Below are 23,189 nucleotides of genomic sequence, written 5' to 3'. Positions count from 1 at the left end.
TCCCTCTCTTACAGTATTCATTCAGTGCAAATGAAATGGGGTTGTGAATGTTAGAATTCATCTCGTAATATTGGCTATGTTCATACTTTCAGTGTTTAGAATTGACAAACATATTTATTCTCATATTAATTTATACAAAAATGTAGTCAATTACTCACCCTCATGTCATTCCATTGATGTCTGTACTCACATGTCTAAGCAAGCATGGTTGAGCTTCTGTTTACCTTAACTAATGAGCTCTGCATGTGTGTTGATAATTTTTTAGATATAATTAAATGTCTAAAAATTCAATCTGTTCATCATCAACTGTGTCTCCTAAAAATGCTTAGATTATACTGCACGATTCAAATGGATTCATTTTATTATGTCTTTATGCATGAAAGTTTTGATTGTGTGGACTTTCAATGGATAGACAAAAATTATGAGAATATTGTAAATATCTTAATTTGTGTTCCAACGATAAATTAAAGTTTTATGGGTTTGAAGCGACATAAGTTATTGAGTAAATGATGACATCATTTTCATTTATGGGTGATTAGGCTATATGTTCCTTGTGACATGTTTGGAATATTGTGTTATTTCATGTCTCGTGTGCCAAGTTTGTAGTTATTTGTAGTTTTCTTGTTGAATTCCCCTTGATTGTCTCTCCCAGGTGTTCCTTGTTACCTTGCTAAGCTTGCTACTCTCTGTGTGTATATACAGTATAGGCCTTGTCCCAAATGGTACCCTAAGCACTCACGCTCTTCCTACGAGTCCGCACTTTTGTGACGTAACGCCGCTTTGACTGACGGGAGGAAGTCTGCTCGGATCAGTGCAGGCTCGGCAAAAATGGGCATTAAGGGTGCATATCGACTGCAAAGGGGGCGCTCGCAAGCACCCTTCTGAAACCTAAAATGACAAATGGGACAACCACGGTCTCACGCGCATGCGGCAGCCATTGTATACCGAAAGTGCATATGCAGTATGCCATTTGGGACATTCCCATAGGTGCGTTCATGCTATGTCTTAATTACCCTAACTGTTCTGACATGTAAAAAGCATTCATGTCATCGTAGAACTCTTCATTACAACTTTAGTAATTTTCGGAGAGCTAAAATTTGTATCACATGATCGCTGTACCACGTGACCACTGCAGATTTATTTTTGAGTTAATAGTGCAAGATAAATATATAAGTCTGAATCTGAGGAGGTTCATAGTTGCGATTACAGCCTCACGTGTCATCATCTCTTATTTACGGTAATTACGACATGGTGTGAACGTAGCATAAACCCCAGTTTTTCCAATGTTGTTTTTTGTCCTTATACCTGGGTGTTTTGTGCTATCAAATTCAGATCGCGTTTTTCCTGAGTTCCTCCGTTTCCTTAGTTTATCATATTTGTATGTTTCTTTGTTTTTTTTCATGTGCTAATATACCTTGTGCATAGATCCTGCTCTCCTGAATTTCTGTGCTCACAGCGCATTACATGCATACAACAGCAAACCGTGGATCCATATAATATATCCGAAGTCGGCCCCCTTTCTCAAACCCATTATACCTTGAGTAATGGATGAATCCATAGTGACAGTAAATATCAAGACTTTGTTGCATTTTAATAAGGATTTAATTTGTATTCTCATTTCTATTCTAAATTATTCTGCGCAGCTCCCGCTGCTCTAATCCTCTCGGATATGCAACCATAATCTCTCCAGCTCTGTCAAGGTCTTTCTCTTCTACCAGGATTTCTCTCTCTCTCTCTCTCTCTCTCTCTCTCTTCAACTACATAACCCTATTTCCTTGAACCTGAAATTCAGTTGTGAATCTCCCTTGTGAATGCAATAAATTCTGGTTATATTTCTCTGGAATTGCTTGTGCGCACTCTAAACAGGACTGACATCCGCTGTGTGAATGTATCCCTTTATGCTCCATAGCCCTTGAAGTTTCATCGATGTGCCTCTTTTTACTCTGAGCCATATTGTTTCACCCATTGATCATTGATATTTTTAGAGGCATTGCTCAATGCAAATACTCCCAATATTGTGACTGACTCAGATTACTTTAGATTGTTCCACTGACTATGAATAAAAGAATGTGATGCTTAATTCCTTTGAGGTCACAGCATTAGGCTGTATTTTTGCCACCAGTCATGGTTTTCTCCAGTTTCTCTGTAGTTTAGCACTGGTACTGAAATGGAGTACTGTAACTGCTTTGGCAGTATTCCCTTTGGGGTCAACATCTTTTTGTTATCTTTACTTTCTGCATTATTGAAGCACTGATCTATGGCATCCGAGTGTATCTAACTGTGATTGAAAAAGCTAACATCCTCAACTTTGCAGCAAGGTTATTTGCTTGTGTATATTAGATTAGTAATATATAGGGCTGTGAATCTTTGGGTAGGCAGCGAATCGATTCGATTCACGATTCATAGGTTTTCGATTCGATTTAAGAGCGATTTTTGCAAATTGAGAAAGATTCGATTCAATGCGATTCACATTAAAATTCGATGTGATTAGAATAATTCGATTCGATTCTTATTTTTTTATATGCATTCATAGGATTATTTAAATGCTTCCCCCAATGGGTCTTAGTCTGGGTGTGAATTAGCCTATACAGCTGCCTTCGGGGGTCAGAGTGGGAACAAAAAAATAAATAAATTAACTACATTTTGTCTATTGTTAACGTTAGTTCATGTTAGTTTTTAATGAATCTATTATTATACAAAATATTTCCAAAGCCTATAAATTAGCATTTGTAAAAATGTAAACCAAGATTTAAAAAGGCTTTAAAAGTATAGTTAGTTCATCATGCTAACTATTTTGTAGGAACACAACCTTAAAGTGTTCCTGGTACATTAAACATCCTTCCATTGTGAGACTAAAAATACCATGAACTTTCCCAACGAAACCTTAACTAACGTTTCCTCATGGAATAGCTACTCTTTGTTCTCTTTATCCGACTGAACATTTTCCTTGTGGTTCTGTAAGAAAACGCGCCGGGTGTCTACTTGTGCTATAGTAACGATTACGAATGCAACTTTAATGCGCATCTGATTGATGGATAAACCACGCGCTCTTATTTCAGTGTAATTAATGTTGTAGTTATTTCATCAGTTCAGTTTAACGACATTAAGTTACATTTCATTCTTCATTCATGATTAATCGGAAGCGTGTGCATTTTAGACACCTATTATACGTTTTCTCTTTCCATGTAATAAATGCGCACCCTTGAATAAGTGGGGTTTTACTTTAACTGCTCAGGACGGGTGTGACCCATTTCCGTAAAACTTCAGTATCTTATCTTAAAGAAAATAACGGTGACGTTTCAACGCAACGAGCGCGTTGTTTCATAGCAGTGCCCGCGCAATGATATGGCAGCTTTATCAATGGCTTGCTTTCTCGATAGAGAGCTGTCATCTGCTCATGTGAACACCAATGGCTGTCCTGAGGAGAGCTCAAACATGGACTGCTCAAAAATCTGTAGATGAGAGCTATATGGGACCGAGCGCGAGCGAAATCCAGTGAAAGATGGTAAGAGTACAGCGAGTATGTGAGAGCTGTGAGGACGCGAAATGACGCCGCACAACGCCTCAATTCGCGCATGTAGTCATTTAATGTTTATATGTTTTAAAGCACTGAATCGATATAGAATCGCAAATTATTCGATTCTTAGCATTTTAAATCGAATATTGACCAAAATAAACGATTCACGATTCGAAATACATGTTTCAAGATCGATGCATATGCATCGTCAGGATTTGTAATCGATGCATCGAGAAAACGAATGAATCGTTACACCCCTAGTAATATACTTTAGTATATTATATTAAAGCTTGTGTATTAGTCTCTCTGTTTATCCCGAGGTTTACCGCAAACCGCTGAATCCAGGCCATATCCAGATCTGATGAAGGACAATCGTATGGACACGACGACAACGCATCCCTGAAGTGCCACCCTCATCAACACTGTGAAAGCATCATGGACACCTCAACAAACTCGTCTCCATGATGTGATGCGTGATGACTCCGACCCCCAACCAGATGGAACTGGATAAATATTGTGAAAGTTCTGATCCAATCTGACTTCTGACCTATAATGCTGCCCAAATCATAGCCTAATCATACACTGTTCGTTCGTTGGCCAAAGGAGAACTGGCCCCCTGACTGAGCCTGGGGTTGTTGTGGTTTTCAATCTTTCTGAAAAATAACTTCGCAGAGATCTTTGATGCCAGAAATAATTAGACTTTATTTTCGAACGCCGTCCCGTTCCATAGAACGGCGCTCTAACGCTCTCTGGCCCTCTGGCCTTCCAGTGCGCTCCCGAGTACATTTTGGTTCAGAGTTATATACATACTTCTTCTTCCAAAGAAGGTAACACACCCTATAGATAGTTTTGGGTAAAGGTCTTTTACCATGTGACTTCTCAGAATAGAATTTTCTGCAGCAAACAACATTCCATTCAAGGTCTTTCATATACACAGAGGAAATCCAAAGTCACAGACAGAAGAAATAATTGTGTCCAAATATATAGCAAAATTACTTGTTTTCTAAATAATAAAATCTTCTACATTCCCTCCTCTGAGGCTTATTAAGCCTCACATTCACTATCTTTTTTCCAGAGTGTAGTTTCAAAATCCAGCTCCCTCAGTTATGCTACCTAGTGACCCAACTGAGTCACCCATTCTCCTTTCCAATTACTGGATTAAGCCACCACACTCCGGAGGAGCACTCGAGCCAAACATCTTCTTCCATACATTTTTATTTCTTTTAGTTGTTCTTTCTTTTTTTGTTTAATAGAAAAAGTAAAAGAATCGAGTTCTCCCTAGTCAGACAAACTTAAACATTGTTATAAGTGTGTGTATACATTTTTGACACAGTTTTTTATTGACACAGTTATGTAGAGTATATCAAACATAAAATTCTCTTATACTATTGAAAGTTTTCTTGCGGTGTAGATATCCTCTAGGGTCTGACTCATCAATCATCTTCTTCGTCCTCAATTCCTCATTTAATGGAATCAACATCCAGGGTTTGTAAATATCAATTTGGTTGCCCTCTTAAATTAGTTTTCATTATCTTTTTTCTGCATTTTCATTCGTTTAACCGTGGTTCCCTTTCGTTGTCACTCCGAGTTACGTCGGATGACGACGAATGGGGTTTCGCTTAGAACACCTATCGACTTCGAGTATTACAAAACGAGCCAATGGCAAAGAAATGCCATGGGTCTGCGGAATTTGCATAGCGTATCTCCGCCCTACCTCGTGGGTATAAAAGGAGGACGCCGGCAACAGGCAGATATGTTTTCGCTTCGGAGCCAAGAGTATTTCTTCACTCCACAGTCATCTCTGACTTCGCTCTACGAGACGAGCTTCTCTCTCCGGTGTTGGTGTGACGGCGATCTGCAGCGAGCTCACAGTGCCTGCTGATCTGTGCAGTAATCTGCCAGTGTGTGTGTGTCTCCCTGTGCGCTTCAACATCGCGGAGTTTTTTTCTCTCCTCTCATAAAAGAGCTCGCATGCGGCACGTCTTTTTAAAGACGGCTCGCCCGTGCATTTCTGGTTGCAGCGGACTGGTATCGGACTCTGATGGGCACGAGCGCTGTCTAGTGTGTTTGATCATGCTTGAACAGCGCTCGTGGGTGACTCATGTTCTCGCAAGGGAACGTGATCATCGCGTCATATATAGGTCGAGACTCGGTGAACTCGCAAGAGTGAGAGTCCCCTCATCCAACCCCCGATCTTCGGCTGGTGGCCAGGGTGACCTGAGGGTTACGGTCTGGAACAAGGCGCCGACTACGTGTCCGTGACCCCAGCCCCCCTCTTCAATGACGGTGCCCGCTAGTGAACTGCTGATTTCCGCGAGTCTACCCTCTGGTGGCCCGCGTGTTTCAGTTGAAGCTACAGAGGAAGATGCCATGTCTGTTGCAGCATCACTAGGTGGGCTTGAGTCTTCTGGAAGTGAGGGCTCGTCACAGCTGCCACCTTCCGGTGTGCATACGGCTGTGCCTGAGTCTGATCCGGAGATGACGGCCATGCTTTCCTGGGACGATTGGTTTTGGGTAAGGCCGCCGACCCTCGTCCGTGGCAAACCCCAATACCTCTCTTCCCGGACGTGCATGATGAGATCTCGAAGTCCTAGAAGACCCCCTTGTCTTCTCAGGACCGCTCGCTGATCTCATCCGCCTTTCCTCCCCTCGATGGGGCCGCTGCCCTTGGGTACACTGGGGTTCCCCCGGCTGAACGCTCTGTTGCGATGCTATGTGTCCTCAGAGTGCTTCTTCTCGGCGCAATCCTAAGCACCCGCCCGTGGCCTGTAGTTTTTCGTCTACGCTTGTGGCGAGTTCCTATAGTGCCACGGGACTGGCAGCCGCCTCTCTGCATGCCATGGCTGACCCAGATGCTCATGGACCTGCACGAGGGCGGGACTGACCCAGGGCTCTTCACTGAGCTGCGCGCCGTCACTGACCTTGCTCTCCGAGCGACGAAACTGGCCGTACGCTCCCTGGGTCAGGTGATGCTCACCATTCTGTGGCTGAACCTGTCTGATGTGCTGGATGTCGCACGGACCCGTCTGTCCGACATTCCCATATCCCAGGTCGGCCTCTCCGGCGGTGCGGTTGAGGGCTTGACCACCAGCTCTCAGCCGCTCATGAGCAGACTGACGTTGATTCTGTCCCCGACGGCCCCGCCGTCCGCCCAGGTCCCTCGGTCTGCCCACCGCCGAAGGCGCCCCCCCGCGGCTCCCACCCCGCCCGTTCACCCGGGCCGGCTCTGGGGGCCGCGGGCGGACGCCACAGCCCCTCTCCAGCCCCGCCCCCCGCTACACGCCGGGTTAAGCGGCGCTCCTGAGACGGGCTCCTCGGGGATGGAGCAGACTGAGGTTGACTCTGTCCCGACGGCCCCGCCGTCCGCTCAGGTCCCTCGGTCTGCCCACCGCCGTGGGCGCTCCCCCGCGGCTCCCACCCCGCCCGCTCAGCCGGGCCGGCTCTGGAGGCCGCGGTCGGACGCCAAAACAGTCCTCTCCAGCCCCGCCCCCCGCTACACGCCGGGTTAAGCGGCGCTCTTGGGATGGGCTCCTCAGAGATGGGACTCAGTTCTTTCCAGGAGCTGGTAGCAGGACCACTCCTTTCCCCGGGTGAGGGCCGGGGAAGAATCCTTATTCTCCAAAGAACTGACTCTCCCGTCTCTGAGCACAGAGAGTTCGGACGACACAGAGCGCCGCCCACATGCCGTGCTCTCCTCGTCCCCCTCTGTCCCGGAGGTGGTTGACACGGCGTGCCGTCCTCGACCGCTTCGCCCCTGTCCCCCTCTGTCGCCAGACCCTTGACAGAGCAGGCCCCTGTGGAACGCTGGTCCTTCCCTGGCCTCCTCTGTCAGGGTGCGGTTTTGACCTTGCCCCCACACCGGGCCGCTAGGCCGTCCACGTCTGGGCCGGTCATTCCGCTTCGCTGCACCACCGGAGGGACGTCTGTGGTTCTCGACGCCGCTGGCACAGTTGGGAGCCTGTCTAGAGCTTCCCTATCTGTTCCGCTGGGTCGCGTGAACCATCGGCTCGGCTATGCGATTCAGTTCGCACGGTCTCCTCCCCACTTTTGGGGAGTCCGCTCCACTTTGGTCGATGGCTATGCCCTATCATGAGAGCGGAGGTTGCTACCCTACTGGCGAAGGGTGCGATTGAGACTGTCCCTCCAGCCGTAAGGAGGTCCGGGTCTACAGCCCCTACCTCATTGTCCCGGAGAAGTCTGGTGGGTTACGGCCAATCCTGGTCCGAACCGCTCCCTTCACAGGCTGCCGTTGAAGATGCTCCTGGCCAAACGCATTTCTGGATGTGTGCGGCCACAGGATTGGTTTGCAGCGATCGACCTGAAGGACGCCTACTTTTATGTCTCCGTTCTCCCTCGACTCAGAACATACCTACAGTTTGCTGTCAGGACGCGCGCATATCAGTACGCTGTTTTCCATTCGGGCTAGCCCTGTCTCTTCGCGCCTTCACAAGGTTGTTGAGGCTGCCTTTGTTCCTCCATGGGAACACGGGGTTCGCATCCTCAACTATCTCGGTGACTGGCTGTCTTAAGCTCACTCCTGAGACCAGGTTTGCGAATACAGGGACCCAGTGCTCCGGCAGCTAGCTCGTCTGGGCCTTCGGGTCAACCGGGGAAGGAGTAAACTTTGCCCCGTGCAGAGGAGCTCCTTTCTCGGTATGGACTTGGTCGCCTTCTCCACTCAGCCATTGCTGACTTGCCTGAGACTATCAAGCGCAAGAGTGCGGTTCCACTGAAGTTTCTTCAGAGGCTCCTGGGGCATATGGCATCTGCAGCCGCGGTTCGCCGCTCAGATTGCTTCATATGAGACCGCTTCAGCTTTGGCTCCGCGACCGAGTCCCGAGGTGGGCATGGCAACACGGCACCCCTACCAGTTACTCCGACCTGCCGTCAGACCTTTACCCCGTGGTCGAACCTCAACTTTCTACGGGCCGAGTGCCCCTGGAACAAGCTTCGCGGCATGTTGTTGTAACGACAGATGCCTCCTCCACGGGCTGGGGTGCCATGTGCAATGGACGTGCTGCCGCGGGCTCCTGGACAGGACCCCGACGCCTCTGGCACGTCAATTGCCTCGAGTTGCTGGCCGTACGTCTTGCTTTGCGCCGCTTCCGGGCCGTGCTCAAGAACCAACACGTACTAGTCCGTTCAGACTATACCGCCTCTGTAGCGTACATCAACCATCAAGGTGGTCTACGCTCCCGCCGTATGTCGCAAATCGCCCGCCACCTCCTCATATGGAGTCAGAAGCATCTGAGGTCGCTTCATGCCATTTATATCCCCGGAGCCCTGAACTGTGCAGCCGACGAGCTCTCACGGCTTCAGCCCCTCCCAGGAGATTGGCGACTCCATCCCCAGTCGGTTCAGCTGATTTGGGACCAGTTCGGGGACGCACAGATAGATCTGTTTGCCTCCCACGACTCGACCCATTGCGCCCAGTTTTATTCCCTGACCGAGGGCACGCTCGGCACGGATGCTCTGGCGCACAGCTGGCCGCAGGGCCGCATGTATGCGTTTTCCCCAGTGAGCCTTGCGCAAGGTCAGGGAGGACGCGGAGCAGGTCATTCTGGTCGCGCCATACTGGCCCGCCCAGACCTGGTTCTCCGAACTAGTACTCCTCGCGACAGCACCTCCCTGGCCGATCCCTCTGAGGAAGAACCTTCTTCCTCAGGGACGGGGCCACCTATGGCACCCTCGTCCCGATCTCTGGAACCTCCACGTGTGGCTCCTCGATGGGACGAGGCATGTTTGAGTACCCTACCACCAGCGGTGGTGGCTACCATCACTTCCGCTAGGGCGTCGTCCACGTGACACGTCTATGCGTTGAAGTGGAACCTCTTCGTCAGCTGGTGCTCTTCTCACCGAGAAGACCCCCGGAGATGCTCGATCAGCGTTGTGCCTTCCTTCCTTCAACAGAGGCTGGAGCGAAGGCTGTCTCCCTCCACCCTGAAGGTCTACGTTGCCGCTATTGCCGCACACCATGACCTCATCGAAGGTAAGTCGGTGGGGAAGCACGACCTGGTTATCAGGTTCCTGAGAGGAGCGAGGAGACTAAATCCGCCCCCCTCCTCTCGTTCCCTCTTCGGACCTCTCAGTGGTTCTAACTGCCCTGAAGAGTGCTCCATCTGAGCCCCTGCAATCAGTCGAGCTTAAATTCCTGTCTATGAAGACAGCGCTCCTGGTTGCACTGGCCTCCATCAAGAGGGTAGGGGACCTGCACGCATTCTCCGTTGACGAAGCGTGCCTGGAGTCCGGGCCGGCTTACTCTCACGTGATCCTGAGACCCCGGCCTGGATACGTGCCCAAGGTTCCTACCACTCCCTTCCGGGACCAGGTGGTGAACCTGCAAGCGCTGCCCCTGGAGGAGGCAGACCCAGCCTTGCACTGCTCTGTCCAGTACGCGCTCTCCGCGCCTATGTAGACAGGACGCAGTGTTTCAGGACCTCAGACCAGCTCTTTGTCTGTTATGGTGGGAAGCTGAAGGGAAAGGCTCTCTCAAAGCAAAGGTTGTCTCACTGGATAGTGGACGCCATTGCTTTGGCATACCAGCAGCAAGGTCGACCGTGCCCCCTTGGTGTGACTGCCCACTCCACCGGAGTGTGGCATCCTCTTGGGCTCTAGCGCATGGCGCCTCGCTAACAGACATCTGCAGAGCTGCAGGCTGGGCGACACCTAACACATTCGCCAGATTCTTTAATCTCCGAGTGGAGCCAGTGTCCTCTCGTGTACTCGCTTCAACCAGCTAGTACCGGACCCGCTCAGGTGTCTTCGCTTGCTCGCCATTCCACTCCACGGACTGGATACGTGCGATATTCTCCTCAGGTGAGCTTCCCCGGAAGCCCTGAGCTCCTCCAGCACTCCTGACGTCGGCGCCAGTGTCTATTGCCTGCGTGTCGGCTAGGTGCCTCCCGTGTGCATGGTCCCTCCTCTGAGCGACCCCCACATGTGTATTTCCACTGTAAGCCTCTTTGAGCATGTGTCTTTCCCTTGGCAAGCCACCTTGCCACCCCTGGGGTTGAAATATTCCACCTGCGGCTGGACACCCCAGTGTTCTCCATATGTCTCCTTCGGGTCATATGTGTATTCTCTAAGTCCCCCCCTCTGGGTTGGCAGTAATTGCATATTTCCCCTAAACTTTGGGATATGCTCCCCAGTGTACCTTGGTATTCCTGTGCTAAATAGGAGTCCTTCGTCCGTGCCAGTCTCACGACAGGGATCTCAGATTTACGCAGGGCACTGGAAGACAGCTGAGAAGGTGGAGTGATTAGACTGGTAACCCCATTCGTCGTCATCCGACGTAACTCAGAGTGACAACGAAAGGGAACGTCTCGGTTACGTATGTAACCCTCGTTCCCTGAGTAGGGAACGGAGACGTTACGTCTTCCTGCCACTTTCCGCTGTACCGCGGGGATCGCCTGAGCTCAGTCTTGGCTCCTCAGCGAAGAAACATATCTGCCTGTTGCCGGCGTCCTCCTTTTATACCCACGAGGTAGGGCGGAGATACGCTATGCAAATTCCGCAGCCCCATGGCATTTCTTTGCCATTGGCTCGTTTTGTAATACTCGAAGTCGATAGGTGTTCTAAGCGAAACCCCATTCGTCGTCATCCGACGTAACGTCTCCGTTCCCTACTCAGGGAACGAGGGTTACATACGTAACCGAGACGTTTTCCAACTAGTGATCTCAATATGCAAAGTACACAACAGAATAATAACCCACTTTTAATACTGCATCTCCAAAAAACATCCCTAATTGAGCAAATCATAATTTTCCAGACTTTACATTAAGTTTTCCTTAACTTCTGCTCTTAAGGTTTTTTAACATGATCGTAATCGCTAAATTTTCCTCCCTGCACAATATTATTTAGTAAAAGTGCAACACTGATCACCAAACATTTTTTTCACATAATTGTTTTTCTCCTAATGCAGACAAAGCATTATAATAAATCTTCTGCTTATTATAGTAGTTTAATTAATTTATTATGCATTTTTTTTCTACTTGATCCATATGGTTATTAATTCAAAATATGGCTGGGTAAACATAACTATCATTTCTATCGCTTTTTATGAAAGAATATCAATTCTTAAATTCAAATAATCCATCTTTTAGTCAGTCAATTTTAGTGAACAGAACACTTTACACCTATCTAATAAATTGCAATACATTTCGCTTACTGTGTATTTTATTACCAAATTTAAACAATAAATTCCATTTTGACCTTTTTAATCTCGCATATTGCTTCCTATTCTCATTGTAGCTCCTCAGTTCAAGACTAAACTGAATACATTTTTTTTTTCATTTCTACTAATTTCTAAATAAGCTATCATGAATTAACTAATTATGTGTCATGTAATCACTCTAACTAAGAAAGCTTCAGAGCAATGTTACATTTATCTCATAATAGTCATTCAATAAACTCATTAGACAATTAGAAAAATAACTCTAGAGAACAACTTTTTGCACTCTTACATATTCCTTATATGTACATTTCTTTTTCTTTATATCTAACAATCTAAAAGTTTGTCTATCAACCATTTAAACCATTAGCATTATATCTTAATTATTAATAAAACTTCCTTTTGTTCGTATTGCAACTTATTTTTAATCTTCAATACTTCTGTTAAGTTGACATATAATCTGACGTTATTTCTGATAGACTTCCAATCTAAGGATTACTTCTGTTAGAGATTTAATTTCTGTTCCTGCCTCTCCTCTGTTGATTTCATTGCTTTTACCCATTTATATCATGTCCACATAATCCATTACCAAGTGTTTTAATAGTTCTTCTGGTATACTGACATATGGCCTGTTTTTGTCGCTGTTCTTTTCTTAACTTTGTTTTTGCCACAAATTTCACAAAACTTTGCAAAAATGCCTTTAATTTTATCTTCATTTTAATTTTTAATTTTTAATTTCCTTATCTTACTCCCCCCTTTGCGCACTGGTTTAAAACCATTGCGCATCTGGACTGAGAATATTCAAAAGTATTCATTGGTTCAACAATCTGTCCTTCATGTGAATGGCAAATATCTATTTTTTGACCCCCCTCTGGTGCCATTTAGATTGTTCATAAGGGCTTGTTTGTTACTGAATTTCAATAACTTCTTGTAAGTCTATAAACTTTCTATAAGTACTTAATATTAGTCAATTGCATATTGAATCAAATCTTATAAATTCAATTTTGACATTGAATATTTGTTAATACCCAGTGTTAATACTTGCTTTAATTTCAACTGTAGCCTTAAATTAATTAAGTATACCCTTGTATTGACAAGTTACATCTGAGTACCCATTAAGATTTATTTTAAAGTTATTTTTAGTTCTAATTTTTTCCTTCATGAATTGTCTTAATTCCCATTATGCTATATCAATTTCTTAAATTAATTGTTTAACATTATTTTAGTTTCTTTTCTTAATTAGTCATTATTATTGTTTTCTATGTTGCGTAATATATTTTTCGCTTCAATCATTTTTATTATGGTGGGGTTATTATTAAGTTGCTACTGAATCTATTCAAGGGCTGAACATTCAATCATAGGAAAGTTGGTTGATGTTGACTATTGTTTGAGCTTGTACTCATCTCTGTTGAGTCTCTCTTTTGCACAGTTCTTCTCATTCCTGTGTTTCTGGTTAAGTTTGTCTTTTCTTCCATTCATGATTTGATCATTCTGTTAACCTTGTCATCAATCATTACATCTTTCACCAGGGTGTCTCCAGTGAGTCGTTCGTTGCAATGGACTCTTTCTCTCATTGTCAGCATGTCCTTGATCCCTCACTTCAGTTGTGGGGGGTTGCTGAAGTCAGTTGGTGTATTTTAAGTTGAGAGGCATGAACTCAAATGTCACACTGTTGATCACTTCTTCTGAAATTACAAAGCACAGTTACTGGTTCTTTTTGTTAGACTTGTTCCAGAATCCTTCCTGGAATTGAGCTGCTGCTATCTGTAAATTAAAGCTTGATTATTTTTGTTAGTGATAACAACATGTGATTTCAATCATCTGCTCATCTGTCCCATTGTCCTTCTCGCTGTTACCTGTAGAAAGGTCATGTGGGCTGAGTGGTGTCCTTTCTGCCTTCATCAAAAGCAGGACTTTAATCCATATATTCTCATTTGTTTTTCATAAATTTGACTTTTGATCATTATTTGCAACTTTTTGCATTTTTCTCACAATAAATTTCAATGTACTCTTATAATTAGTCAATTCAACTCAGTTATCTCTTTGTCTTGAGTTCCACTATCAACCCACTATTTATTAGGCATCTTGGACAACACTCAACCCACTTTGACAAAAGTTACAAGACAATATTTCATACTTTTGACAAAGATCAGCTCCATCACGATATGCTGAAAAGAAAGGCAGACGTGTTATGCTGCAAAGAAAGTCAGATATGTTATGCGCTGCGCAAATGTGGCACTGTTTTTTCTCTTTTTATTTTTCTCTTTTCATTCTTTGTTTTTTCATGTTGTTACTTCAGTTCCTGACCAGGAAATTTAACCAAATGCATCCATGGTCATTATTTTATTGGGCAGAATTTGCCCTGTGGGCCCACATGTTAAATTTTAAATACAGCTGTATTGGCAAAATAATTGATTTGCCTTAGTGTTTCTTCAAACATCATCTCTCACTCATTCACACTCAGTGTCTCTCTCACACACAGTGGCCAGCATACACTCTTGCAGGTTGTGCTCTAAATGTGGCATCCTATAATTTTAGCCAAGGGTTGATCAGGTCAACACAGCTATGTCATACACTACTGAGAAGTGTCAATGATCATAAGGTTTAGTTTAACACCATCCGTTATAATCCTTTTATTTTTTTATTTTTACAAATTCTAATAGACTAAGTATTTTAGAATAATAAGCCTGCCATTGTAATTTTTCAAATACATTTTGTCATTTGTTTTTCTGATTTTTCCTATTCTTTTTTGTTTTTTGCTCATGAGCTGCTTTAAGAAATTGGAGATCTCTGCATAATCTTGGATCCATGGCCAACAACATTCCCATCTCATTATCCCAGTTTTGACAGCATTTTTTGCGATTTCATAATTTTGGACTTTTGGAATCATTTTTTCTCCAATCTCTCTCTAAAAAATTATCAAAACAAAATGGAGTGACCAGTATCATTGTTTTGCAAACAATAATAATAATTCTTTGACATTTTGTGTCTATCTTTTACTTTTCTACAGATACATTTTTCTCATGCTTTTAGCCCTATAGTTGTTTCATATAATAGCCCTCACTATAACAAATCCAGCCTCAGATTGAACTATTTGGTGAGTTGAGCACCCACTTGTCTCTTTCAGTGTATTTTCTTTCTTTTTTATATGGCTGGACTTGAACCTACTGGAAAAGCAGAGAGGGTTAGTTTAGCAGAGAATATAAAGAATTGCTTATGAGACCAGTGAATAATCAGAATGAATAAAGTTAATATAATAACTAAATTTGAACCAGTCTCTAGAGTGATCATTGAAGTTGCCACACATGTGTTGCCCGTAAGGGAAGGGTTTCAGTCAGTTCTTCTGTTTTTAGATTATCAGTCTGTTGAAGCTTCATGGCTGTCGCTCTGCATGTGTCGTCAGCCTAGCTGTCACTCAAAGGCTAGGTGTAGTAGACTGTATATTGGCTCTGTTGTTTCTCTGCCTCTGCTGAGTTTGGGCTTTTGATAGATTTTGCCTCAGCTTTGCATCTCAGGATTTTCCTCTTGTCCTCAGGAAAAAGTCTCCAGTGAAATAGTGAAAGTTTCACCTTTTCCAGCATTAAATCAGTCTTTCTCCATGCCGAGTTTGCCAGAGAGTGGTCATCTTCAGAAGGGGAGCTGAACGCCCCTCACCCTCTCTTCTTCTTCTCTCTGCAGTTGTGTCTTTGACCTTTCACCTCTTCCATTCGACACTGAAGCCATCTGAAACTTGAACACTCAGAGAGCTGCATAGATCAAATTAGTCTTTATAAATATTTGTTCCTGAGCTATTAGCTCTTTATCTAAATTCCACTTTTAACCATCTTTTTCCTAATTCTTTTATACTATATAATAATCACTGGTTGGCAACAGCAGTTCTCCCATTCTGTTTTTAGTAAAGCAAGTTCTTCGTTGCAGGAAAAAGCAAGCTATTTCTTCATTGCAATATGAGCAATAATCTAACTTTTGATTTTCTGAGTATAATACAATTAAATAATTTTCCCTATGATAAAATCAGCCTTCAATCTTTCTCCATTTGCATGCTGTGCTCAAAATAATCTAACATGGTGAATAAACTTTTCCTCACCCATTCCCAACAATTACCATTTACTACAATTCTAAGATTGCTGTAAATTATTTATGACTGTTGAAACTTGGTCACCCAATCTTGTTCACTTTTAGCACACTGCACAAGTAATTTTTTCCTTAGCACAAACTTAATTATCTACAATAGAATCATTTTTCTCACTTTGTCTTCAGGGATAATGAGATACAAATTTTAGACGTCTTCAGATATAATATATAATATATTAAGCACGTGCATTCTTATTTATCATTATCTATTCATATATATCATTATATCAGTCCATTTATTAATTAAATATATATTTTATACTTTTACTTATTTCATGCTACAATAATCTGTAAGATTAATATCTTGAAACAGTTGTTTTCTTTTACTATTTCCTTTATTTTTACTACCCATCATTTATACAGTACTTGTCCCTCAAGCTCATTCACACATTCCTTGTCCCCTATTTTTAACCACAGGCACAGTCAAGCAGACACACAGGACAGGATCCTACATACAAATACACAGAGCTAAATTCTACTCACAGTGTTTCTCACTGTTTTTACAAACAATACTTCACTGAATAACTTTAAACTATCACAGACCTCTGCGATTCAATTTAGCTTACCCGAGCAGTCCATTGTCATTCCTATGACAATGTGGTAACCATAAGCTAAACTTATCTGTGTGCATGCTATCTTATTATCCTTAATAAGAAACACAGATAAAATACCTCATGACCTTATGAGTATCGTTATCCTTAACGAGCAGAAAATTATCACAGTCCTCTGCGATTCACTTTAGCTTCCCTGAGCAGGCCATCGTTATACCTATAACAATGCGGTAACCAGAAGCTAAACTTATCTGTGCGCATGCTATCTTATTAACCTTAATAAGAAACACAGATAGAACTGATAACCTTACCAGTATACTCATTATCCTTAACGAGCAGAAAATTATTAACCTTAATCATTAACATTTACCATTATCCTTTACAGTAAATATAAAAAAACAACTGATTAACCTTAACCAGTACACTTGTTAAACTTAACAAGCAAACATCTCAAATCCTTACATACGTATGACAAAACCTTTAGCGGCACATCAGCAGTACCAATATTCATACAATCTACATCAGATTATATAAATACTGGCAAACACTAATGGGAGCTCCGCCACGCTATAACACAGTACTTGACATCGTCAACAACAATAGACAATTATTTCTAGAATCAAAGATCCTCTTTTCAATTTTTAGTTCTTTAAACTTGGAGAAGCATTTTAAAGGGTCTTACCACTCTGGCTCACTGGTGACAACACACACTTTTTCAAAAGCAAAAATCTTGCTCACCTCAAAGTACAGTGGCCACTGTTGTCTGTGTCGGTCACCAGAGTCGCCTTTTGTGGTTCCTTCTGCCTCAAAACCCAAGTCCCATCTGGGGTGCCAAATGTTGTGGTTTTCAATCTTTCTGAAAAATAACTTCGCAGAGATCTTTGATGCCAGAAATAATTAGACTTTATTTTCGAACGCCGTCCCGTTCCATAGAACGGCGCTCTAACGCTCTCTGGCCCTCTGGCCTTCCAGTGCGCTCCCGAGTACATTTTGGTTCAGAGTTATATACATACTTCTTCTTCCAAAGAAGGTAACACACCCTATAGATAGTTTTGGGTAAAGGTCTTTTACCATGTGACTTCTCAGAATAGAATTTTCTGCAGCAAACAACATTCCATTCAAGGTCTTTCACATACACAGAGGAAATCCAAAGTCACAGACAGAAGAAATAATTGTGTCCAAATATATAGCAAAATTACTTGTTTTCTAAATAATAAAAATCTTCTACAGGGTCTCCCAAGGTTTTTTTCTCCATTTTGTCACCTGATGGAGTTTTGGTTCCTTGCCACTGTCACCTTTCTTCGCCTTTCTTCGCCCTTCGTCGCCTTTGTCGGCATTGGCTTGCTTAGTTGGGGACATTTAATTTTATATTTAACAATATTATTACAACATTATTTTCCTGTTATCTCTGTAAAGCTGCTTTGAAACAATCTGTATTGTAAAAAGCGCTATATAAATAAAGGTGAGTTGACTTGACTTGTGTCAAAGGTGAATCTACAAGGATTTTCACTTTCTCTTAAAGCTTAAGTCATTTGTGCTCTCACATATCAAGAGCAATCTGGAGTGAATATAATGTAGCAGAAATTCTTTCATCAGTTTTTTATTTATTTATTTAATTTAATTATTTCTGTTGATTCAGTCACCTTTTTGGCATGCACTGAGTGACAAATGACTGTAAATACATGCCTTGGAGTATAGTATGTCATATTCCAATGCTGAATGGAAGCATTGGCTGTTCAGTGTTTTGTGACTGACCAAAACATTGTGTAAATTCCTGATGTCCAAAGCCTCATATATATATAACAGTCAACAGTCATATTTTCCAGGCCAATTTAATTACTTTATGCATTTGTCCTCTACGTCCCATTGAATTTCCTGCATGACATTTCTGTCTCGTCAGAATTCCCTCTCTGCTCCGGCTGGTCTAATGACACTTGAGCAGAAAGAGTCATTAGCACTGATTTGATCATTCATGCACCCGAGTGCCATTTTGTCCAGGAGGAGAATGGGAACAATCGAGAGCAAACGGTTGTAGAATACTGATTCAGCATTGAGACTGTTCTCAGAGCTTAAGATTCTATCACAGTCCAATTTCAGACTGCAGTGGATCACAGTTGGCCTTATTTTGTACTGTTCCAAAATATAATCTTTGTTATGCATACTGATGAAGACAATTAAAAAACAACAACAACTTACATATGCATTCAATTATCTCTAGTTTTTTATATATATATAAAAGCTGAAAATATATTTATATATTTTTTATTTTACCAGTGTCTCTGGCACTATCAAAACTGCTGTTTTGTAAAAAACTTTATCAAAAAGTGTTTTTTGTACCTTTCGAGATGCCTTTTGACAATACCAGGAGTGTGTTGAGCTGAGTGGAATATATAACATTGCTATTTATTGATTATTAATAGGAAACAATAACAAAAACGATTGAACTGACATCCTGTTTTGAAATGGCTTATTTGAGTTGCTCCTGTTCTGTATGATCTTTATTCATTTAGGCTGATCCTGAGCAGATGGTGTTTCCCTTTGTCATGCTTTGCTATGCTTGCTTTTCATTAGAGACCAAGAGTTCTATGCTCTTTCATTTGAGCCTCATAAAAACGTTGATGGAGTGAAAGATAACCAATGTCTGGGCTTCTGAATTAGGACTGATCCCCTCGTTAGTTTCTTGGTTTATAATCCCCTTGTGTTTGCTGTCCTGTGCTGGTTCATTGTGATTCTTAGCTGCGTGTGAGACTTTGTGAGATTCTCTGTGAGTATTTGTCAAGAGTATTGTCCAGAGAGAAATTCTGATTCTATGTTTGCTGATTTGTTTATTGTCTAGTTATTTAGAATGCACTTAACTAAAAGCTATTGTAATGGGGTAGAATATGGACTACAAACTAGATGGACTACAAATTCCATGATTTAAGATGCTATAAAGGGAAACCAAACGGTTTAGACTTCCTCTTTGTGGTACCATGTGTCAAGCAGGAAAAGCTGTTTGGTGTCTTTCAAGGCTGTGTAATAGCAGATGAAAAACTAAGTTGATTAATGAGCAGCATATAACTGAATTGGGAAGGTAAGGGTTGTGATTTATGATGACTAGAGTGAGTTTGTCTAGTTTTAACATGTTTGTATTGGTCTTCCGTTTTAGTATTCTGATGGGAATGGTGTTGATTGGTGCCTCAGAGAATTAAGCAGATATATTTGAGAACACAGGTACTGATCTTAATTGAATTATTGAATATGGGGATTTGTTTTTAAGCTTAATTTTATAATTGTAATTTGTGTGTTATGTTTAATGGTTTTAAGGTTTTTTTAATCTTTGTAAATATTTTATTGGGCAATCATCAATTTGTATTCTTTGTTTTATTTACAGATGATGCATGATTGCCGTTTACTTTATTGAAAGCATTGGTGGCTTAATGGGTGTCTGAAGAGATTACTTTAATGTTGAATTGAGTCTTCTGTACAGAAGTGGTAAAGTGATTGATTTAATTTGTGATATTGTTTTTGTGTTTTGTTTTGTTGTTGTTTTGTTTGTTTTGGACCTATAACTGACAGTGGGGTTCCCATCTTGTATATGATCAACTCTGTTAAGGTTTGGGGAATAGATTGTAGTGGTTTGATTTACTCTACAATTTTGGAGGTTGGGGAATAAATTGTAGTGATTTGATTTACTTTACAATTGTGGAGGTTGGAGTGAATTTGTGTTTGGTGAACTTGTGAGTGTGCACACAGTTTCAGAGTAATTTCTATTGGATAGGATTGGGAACCCTGTTGTAACGGTTACAATTTTGTTTGTTTTCTCTCTTTGCCAGTTCTGATTACCCATTGTGAATATTGTGCAATAAACTTTATCTTTGCAACGAAACGTCCTGGTTGCGTATGCAACCCACCGTTCCCTGAAGGAGGGAACGGAGGACGTAGTCGACGCGACTGAAATGGGATCACGCTAGGGAGCCTATCATCTTCGATTACTATTGAACGAGCCAATGGAATTTGGCGTGCGTGATTTGCATCACACACTCCGCCCCCGCGGCGCGGGTATAAATACGGAAGTGGATGCACGCACTAGTTGCTTTTCGCTGAGGAGCCGAGAGTAACCCGGGGTCAGCGGTGGTCCAGCGGTAGTGGCAAGGGGACTACGTCCTCCGTTCCCTCCTTCAGGGAACGGTGGGTTGCATACGCAACCAGGACGTTCCCTTTCAGTAGATAACGTCGGACGTAGTCGACGCGACTGAAATGGGATCAACCATTGAACACGCCACTAACGCTGCCACCTTCCAGTGCCTAAACCAAAGCCTCCTGATGCCCCCGCAAACTTAAGGCGGGGAAGGACAGGGCTTAGGCCAGGGAAGTCACTGCTGTTCCTACAGGACCACTGGGAAAGCGTTCCCCGTACGTTGGAAGGAAGGGACGCTGCGGAAGCCACATCCAACCCGAGGGAGGTAACGTGGAGAATACACATATGAACTGGGCGGAAACCGGGCAGTCTAACATATGGAATGTCACTGGGGTGGCTCCAGCCTAAGACGGGGGGAGACACACCGGACAGTGACGGCAGAGAGACTCTGCCGAGGGAAGACACGGGCTCACCGCAGGGAGCCGTATCGTGGAAGAATACACATATGGGGTCACCGAAGGGACCGCAACATATGGACCCAGCCTAACACAGGTTCCACACTGCTTACGAGTGGTAGGCCTAACACCAGACGTTCCGCACGTCCGACGTCGGAGGGGTGTGGAGGAACTCAACAGGGTTCAATTTTAAGGGAACTCAACTGGAGTAGAAAGGCGCACGTATCCAGTCCATAGGAGGGGAATGGCGCAGCAAGCCAACACTTGAACCGGGCTCACGGTGAAACTGGCTTCATGAGAAGGGAGCCCACGGGAAGCAGCGGTTCAACCAGGTGTCGTCCAGCCCCCAACTCTAGAATCTGTTTAGCAAAGTATATCGTCAACGCCCAGGCGGAGCACTTTACACTCATCATAGAGGAGCTCAACACCTAAGTGGACATGTTGCATCTCGGATCTTTGCCGAAATGAAGGCAAGCACTAAGTGCAACTTTGCATGGAAACAGCCTTCCCTCTCTGCTGAATTCCAACAGATATTTGAAGAGCTGGTCTGAGGTCTATGACTTGCATTCTGTACACGTCCAAGCGAACGGACAGAGAAGCCAGGGCTGGATTTGCCTCCTCCAGGACAGCGCTTGCAGGCTCACCACCTGCTCCTACTACGGGAGAGGTAGGAACCTTGGGCACAATCCGAGCCGGGGTCTCAGCTTGTGAGAGTTAGCCGGCCCAGACTCCAGGCACAATACGTTGACCGAAAGCGAGCAAGTCCCTACCCTCTAGTAGAGACCACGCGAGCAGGAGAACTGATATAACAGAATTTTTAACTCACTACCTGCAGTGGCTCAGGGGCGGTCTCTGCAGTGCAGTCGCACCAGGGACAAGGCCCAAGAGGATAAAGAGGGACACAAGGATTTACAAGACCTTGCTCCTCAGGAACCTGACGATCAGAACGTGCTTCTGCATACTTCTGCAACCCGATGAGCGTCGTTTAAACACCGAGGCAACATCATTTTGAGGGTGATTTAGAAAAACAGCCTACTGCAACCCATTTTGCAGGAAAGAGAGCACTGAAGTGATCGAAAGCTTTCAGGATCTCCTCTGGAGAGAAGACGCACTCAACGACTAGGTTCCACTTCTAAAGGCGTAAGCACGCTACCCCATTCTAGGGGGTGCTCGCAGAAGTGATGGTAACTATCACACATTCTTGTGATAGCCACCTGAACCTCCGCGTTCAGATGTAAGACCGCCCGGAATCCCCGGGGGAAGAACGCGTGTGCCATCGTGCCCCGCCCCTGAAGAGTTTTCCGGGGAAGTCAGGAAGGCTGTTGATGGGAGCCAGGTCTAGTTGGGCCAATAAGGGGCAACTATGAAGACCTGTTCCTCTCCTGACTTGGCACGTAGGTGCAAGTGACGGGCGCAAAAGACAGGAGCATTGCTCAACACAACATGTGAATATCACTGGGCTTCAGGAGCATTTTCTGCTCAGCACTTGGGTGTGACAAGTTCACTGAGCTTCAGGAGCATTCCTGCTCAACACCTGAGTGTGATAAACTCACCGAGCTTCAGGAGCATTTCTGCTCAACACTTGAGTACGAAGAACCTCACTGAGCGACAGGAGCATTTCTGCTCAGCACTTGAGTGTGACAAGTTCACTGAACTTCAGGAGCATTCCCTCACTGAGCTTCAGGAGCATTTCTGCTCAACACTTGAGTGCGAAGAATTTCACTGAACGACAGGAGCATTTCTGCTCAGCACTTGAGTGTGACAAGTTCACTGAGCTTCAGGAGCATTACTGCTCAACACCTGAGTGTGATAAACTCACTGAGCTTCAGGAGCATTACTGCTCAACACTTGAGTGCGAGGAACTTCACTGAGCACCAGGAGCATTTCTGCTCAGCACTGCGTGTGATGAATTCACTGCGCTACCTGTGATGGACTCACTGAGCTACAGGAGCATTGCTGCTCAACACCTGAGTGCGATGAACTTCACTGAGTTTCAGGAGCAACTCTGCTCAACATGAAGTGTGATGATCTCACTGACTTGAGCAGCGCAAGGCGACCCTGAGTCGCCGTCACTTCTTAGAAGGCTCACTGGGGTTAAACCTATTCTGCGGGCCCCTGGGACAGCTGGGACCCAGTGTTTGTCCAAGGGTAGTCCGCTCGGTTTACCCAAACACTGGCGGAAAAATAAAACCGGGGGGGCAATTGAGCGGCCCCGGAATGGTCAAGACCCAGCGGACCCAGG

The 23,189-nt window shown here is 44.0% G+C and overlaps 1 long non-coding RNA gene across 1 annotated transcript; it reads left to right on the top strand.

Moving 5' to 3' along the window:
• The first annotated feature begins 19,241 nt into the window (after window positions 1-19,241).
• On the top strand, window positions 19,242-19,923 carry LOC143710303 (uncharacterized). The gene is made up of 3 exons (XR_013194518.1): window positions 19,242-19,445; window positions 19,521-19,585; window positions 19,746-19,923. It is a non-coding gene; the product is annotated as an uncharacterized LOC143710303 (long non-coding RNA).
• The last annotated feature ends 3,266 nt before the right edge of the window (window positions 19,924-23,189 follow it).

This window comes from Siphateles boraxobius, unplaced genomic scaffold, assembly GCF_051911475.1.
Source record: "Siphateles boraxobius isolate OS27281-9 unplaced genomic scaffold, OSU_SipBor_1 46, whole genome shotgun sequence".
In the NCBI taxonomy this organism is placed as follows: Eukaryota; Metazoa; Chordata; class Actinopteri; order Cypriniformes; family Leuciscidae; genus Siphateles; species Siphateles boraxobius.
This window is presented reverse-complemented; position numbering and strand designations above follow the sequence as displayed.